The sequence below is a fragment of the Vombatus ursinus genome, unplaced genomic scaffold, assembly GCF_900497805.2.
Source record: "Vombatus ursinus unplaced genomic scaffold, bare-nosed wombat genome assembly UNPS02014784.1, whole genome shotgun sequence".
Taxonomy (NCBI): domain Eukaryota; kingdom Metazoa; phylum Chordata; class Mammalia; order Diprotodontia; family Vombatidae; genus Vombatus; species Vombatus ursinus.
The window spans coordinates 25,044,198-25,050,106 of record NW_020954562.1 but is presented as its reverse complement, the minus strand read 5'-3'; the positions used below and the strand labels follow the sequence as shown (position 1 = coordinate 25,050,106).

At 36.0% G+C, this 5,909-nt stretch overlaps 1 pseudogene; it reads right to left on the bottom strand.

The window, feature by feature from the left end:
• Nucleotides 1-243: 243 nt before the first annotated feature.
• On the bottom strand, nt 244-1,161 carry LOC114046515 (annotated as a pseudogene).
• Nucleotides 1,162-5,909: the final 4,748 nt, after the last annotated feature.

Genomic DNA, 5,909 nt, shown 5'->3' with positions numbered 1-5,909 from the left:
CTAAAGCTCCTTTAAAATTCAATGACATTCCTGGCCTTTGCCACATCTCAAATATTCAAAGAGTCAATTAGAATCACAACTATTCACAAGTTTGAATTACTTGTTGAGGCATGACTACTTTGTCCAAGCCTTATCCATGGAAGGTTTGACCAACTTTTGTGACTAAATTTCTTTACAGCCTCTGGAGGGAGTCTGAGTTCTTCTCAGTTGCAGAGGAATTTTGGGGAATTTCCTCTTCTGTCTTCACTGAAGGGTGAAGTCCCTGGCACTAATACTGAAACTCCTCTTGACCTGGCTATCATCAAGAATCTGTTGCAATTTTTCATCTTCAAATCAACCCTCCAAGCTTTGAATCAGAGCTTTAATTTCTTCTGCTGTCTCAGGACAAAGGTTCATTAAACAGGCCAACTCTAACTTACGGAACTTTTTCTGGAGCAACAGACTCAGACCACTAGCAATGGTTTCCCTGTCTTTAAAATGACTAAAATGTGTAGTGCAATTTAAAATTTTCATGAAAATCTCTCAAAGTTCTTGTTCATCCTCTGCACTTTCATTCTGTTGCTTTTGATGCTCTAGAAGCATGTGGACTTTAGTATTTAGAAGAATTTCTACTGTTTCAAAATTTTGGGGGAAGATGAGCTACAAGGATTCTTGCTCCACAATGCTGGACCAAGGATTGCTGCCTCTGGCCACCACCACACTTCAGCCCCATGCCAAAAGCTGGGTCTTCTTTATAGAGACTTTCTTCCTAGAGTCTCTCTCCCTTTTGAAACTTCTTTCTGAATAGATCTGAAATAGAATCTTCTTTCTTGAAGCTGGAAGCTAGAAAACTCAAGATTTTTCTTCTCCCAAGTCTCACCAACTCTTCCCTTAGAGCAGATACAAAACATTGAGCAATGAGAACAGTTTTATGCAAATTATTGAAGATTTGTGTGCTTCTTACACTGTGGGTCCCAACTCCATATGGGGTCACTTAACTGAATGTGGGAGTTGCAGAAAAACTTGGCAATAGTTAAAGGTTTCTGAACATGCAACAACCAAAAATTAATGCAAAATCAAACATGTAATGAATCTGAGATGTTTCTGGCAGCACTTGCCCATGTTGCATCCCTCAAATTCACTGCAGCTTTGGTTCTGAATGCACAGCTTTGCACTGCTCATGCCGTCAGGCCATGCAACACCAAGGAAAGCTGCTAGAAACACCTCAGCTCAGATTTGAGACCATCATATATGTTATGAATTGTAGTGTTTTTACTGTATAAATAAAATTGTTAAATGAATTTTGGCTTGGGATTAGGACAGAATTTCCAACAATTTCTGAAATGGACCTAAATATACTTCTACCATTTTGTACTCCATATTTATGTGAAGTGGGATTCTCAGCAATGACAATTATAAAATAATGTCAATCAATTCTGAAAAACATTTAAGATAGAGTATTTAGGATACTCTGCATCCTTCAGTATCAAATATTCTGCCAATATTTAATTCTTTATGTAAAAATAAACAAGCACATTTATTTTATTAGTATGCAAATTTGCTTTCATCTTTAATAAATAGTAAAATTATATGTACACCAAAGAATGTTTTAAAATAAATTTCTTTATGATTTATTATCAATAAATGGTTGACTTGTATACCTATTTTATATACCTATATACTTGGGGTTGTGTAAGAATTTCTCAGGCAAAAAGAGGTCATGAATGGAAAAAGTTTAAGAAACCCTGATTTAGATTACAATAAAACCACCTAGCAGCCCCCAGAAAAAATAAAAAGACAATTTCCAAGATTCTGACCCTTTCTCATTAGGTACTGGCTTCCTCCAGGACTGAATCTGGTCTAGTGACCACCTGGGTGACTCCACAGCAAAAATGACCTCCCTTTAGGGCCAGGAACATTGGACCAGTCTCTCGAGACCAGAAGCCATTCTTTTTTTGTTGTTCAGTTGTTTTCAGTTGTGTTTGACTCTTCACGACCTCATTTGGAATTTTCTTAGCAAAGATACTAGAGCGGTTTGCCATTTTCTTCCCCTTCTCCATGACTGTTAGATATGCATGTAAATGTCACCTGCCTTTTTCCTCTCACATCCATGTTTTAATCTAGGGGGCTGGAGTGAAGAGAATACTAAGATAAGAGTTAATGTATCCCAGAAGAAAATCTAGTATTTCATCTTTATTTTAGCTTTTATGTTTCTTGTAGAATGTAAGTACTTTGAGGGCAAGGACTACTTTAGTTTTTGTCATTGCATCACAGAGTAGGTTTTAAATTATTACTTGTTGATTGATGATATGCGTATTTTATTATTCATTGACTGAATGTGTATTTTAAAGCATTTTTTAAAACATCAGATTAGATTATATACTCTTTCCTGCTGGCTATAAATTCACCGAGAATACTATCAGTGTGCCTTTTGTATTGGAAAACATGGTCATAGTTGGTGCAGAATAAATGTTTGATAAATTGGATAATGTGTGTAGGTAGGCTTCAGGTGGTATTTATTTGGAAAAGCAGATCAATTTTTCTTGTTTGAAATTGCATATTGCACATTTCAAGAATGCATATTTTATTTACAATACAATAAAGGAAAATCATCTCATTTCTATGAAAGACATTTCTATCTATGCTATGTCTAATTCTCAAACATACCTTCCCCTTTCTCTTTGGGTTCAAGATTTTTATTTAGACATGGAAAGAAATATTTGAGCCTACAGAATACAGAAAGCTTAACAACCGATTTTATTTAATCTTTGCAACTGCTAGAGAGGTTATAGAATAAATTAGGTTCCTGAAGTCATGAGCATATCATTTAAATATCTTCAACTATCTTTTGAAATTTTCCAGGTATCCATAAACTAGGAGAATAAAATTTGTCAATCATTCTTAAATCAGAAAAAAATATCAAGCCAAGTGTAAATTACATGTAACTTTCCTGTCAAGCTTAATTAAAGCTATTAGATTCAAATAAAAGTCTTTTGTCATGGCAATTAAGGTGACACACGGAAATATGCAATAGCCTTTCTATTCATAATAAATTCCTATAATTAAACTGAGTGGAAGGGTACAAACTCATCCCAAATATAATGAATTTTATTTTCAAAGAAAAACACAACATTTGAATTTGGAAAACAGATTGGAAATTTTTAAATGCTCTCTCCTAGTTTTAATTCTATTAATTTCTGTCCTTAAAGTAGTTATATCATAATATTATAGATTTGGAGCTACAAGAGACAATTGAGTCAGTTAGGCCAATCTTGTCATGAGGAAACTGAGGCCAATGGAAGTTGTGCCTTGTATAAAATAACATAATGAATAAGTGGCAGGATTCACAAGCTCATTTTCGGCTGAGGGAATAAGCAACGCCTTCATGGAGGAAGTGGTACCTGAATTTTGCTTTGATGTAATAGAAATATTTCAGCAAGAATAGGTGAGTAAGGAGTCTTTCTAGTCCATTTGATCCAAAATATAGAGCTTCTCAATCTGCACAGCAAGCGATATGGACAGAAAAGTATGTTGGAATCACATTGTAGGAGAATTTAAATGACTACTCCTCACATTAGGCTGTGCTCATTTAGGGGGCTCAGTGGATAGAACATGGGACTTGGAGTCAGGAAGACCAAGTTTGAATTCCACCTCTTCATACTTAATGAGTGACCTTGTCCAAATCACTTATCCTCTGTCTGCCTCAGTTTCCTCACCTGAAAATTGCAATAATGGTAATGCCTACCTTTCAGGGTTGTTGTGAAGATCTTGAAATACTATGTAAGTGCTAGTTATTGTTACTTTTACTCCTTGTGGGAGGATTATTTTCATTTATTATGTATCTGGGCTTGTTTTGGACACATTCAGGACAAGATTTCTACTCTCCTCTTTATCTCCCCCCAGCCTCCTAGAGCACTGATATTGAGAACCTATGATGAGTAGCCCTGTCATAAGAAATGACAGGAAAGGGCCAGCTAGGTGACACAGTGGATAGAGCTCTGACCTTGGCATCAGGAGGACTTGAGTTCAAATCCGGTCTCAGACGCTTGACACTTACTAGCTGTGTGACCATGGGCAAGTCGTTTAATTCCGATTGCCAAAACAAAAAATAGAAAAAAAAAAAAAGAAAAAGAAATGACAGGGAATCTGGTGAGGCCAAATGATAGTGATTTCTTATATGCAGTATATCATCCTGGCACATTCTGTATATCACTATTCATATTTATCAGTGTTCCATTAGTACTTGATGAGTGAATTGGATTTACTTACAATATATATTTTTATTTCTAAGGAAAAATATTAAAATGCAACTGACTCAAATCTACCTTGCAATTAGAGACATTTTTATAAGTTTTTTAAGATAAGGATTGATTAGATAATTCTAAAAAAAAAGATGAGAAGCAGCATCGTGTTATGGGGTAGGACACTAGTCTTGGAGTTTGGCAGATTCATATAATTTCTGAGACAAGCATTTTCTATGTGAACATGGTCAAGTCACTTAATCTCTTAGAGTCTCAAATTCCTCATCTGTAAAATAGAGACAATAATACTTGAAATTACCTGCCTTACAGGGTTGCTATAGCCAGTAAATATGCTATTATTACAAAATGTGAAATCATAAAGTCTCCCTTTTCTACCTCAAACTGATCAAACTTCTTATCCCTTAGAGTCCTCTAAAATGAGATATGAGATCAAAGATTTAGAGCTGAGAAATCATGTGGTTCAACCACTTTATTGTGTAGATGAGAAAACTGAGACTCATGAGGTTAAGTGACTTGCCCAAGGTCATACAGTTAGCACATGTCATCGGTAAGATCTCAATTCATATGCTTTGACTTCAGAGCAGTATTCTTTCAACTATATCATACTCCTTTTGTATAAGTTTTGCAATGAGGACAGATTGCTAAATTAATGGCTTTAAGAAATCATTGTGTGCCTCAAAAATTGTCTGGTTTGTCCTGAGAGAAACCCAAGAATTTTAATAGGGAATGAGGTAGGATAATCAGCCAATCAGAAGGGAATTCTATACTGCCGCTGATGATTTTCTATATAATCTTGGGGGTAGTTTCAGTTTCTACAGTCTTTAAAGTCTGATATCTTTTCTTCAAATGACATGATTAAATAGCAAAAACATCTGTAAAAAATTGTGATGTGACTAAATAACTTTTATTGAAAATATTAATTGTAATCTGTTAAGGATGGAATACATAGTATTTTTTGGAGTGAGGCAATTGGGGTTAAGTGACTTGCCCAGGGTCACACAGCTAGTAGGTGTCAAGTGTCCGAGGCCCAATTTGAACTCAGGTCCTCCTGACTCCAATGATGGAGCTCCATCCACTGTGCCACCTTGCTGCCCCCTGAATACATAGTATTGCAGCTTACCATTCTTGTTTTCTTATTCTTGTTCCTGTTGTCCCTCTCCTACAGTATTCTAGGGGTTTGTGATGCCTGGAAGATAATTTGCTATCATCACCCTAAACCCTTGCCAACTTAAGTGAAACATGGTAATTATAGCCAAGCAACCTGTGTAGAGTCGGCCTGAGAGATGTGAATGAAAACAAGGTTTATAGTCTGTCAATTTCCCCATGTACCATGCCTAAGGAAAGATAACATTTGTAATGAATGGGATTTATATCTTGCCTGATAAGTTTTTCCTTTCCTAATACAGAAAACATAAAATTGATAATATTTTGACAATGCTATCCTGAAGATTGAAGGGTAGCTAGATGGCACAGTGCATAAAGTGCTGGGCCTGGAGTCAGGAAGATTCATCTTGGTGAGATCAAATTTGGCCTCAGACATTTACTAACTGTGTGACCCTGGGCAAGTCACTTAGCCCTGTTTACCTCAGTTTCTTCATTGGTCAAATGAGCTGGAGAAGAAAATGGCAAAACCACTCCAGTGTCTTTGCCAAGAAAACCCCAAATGTG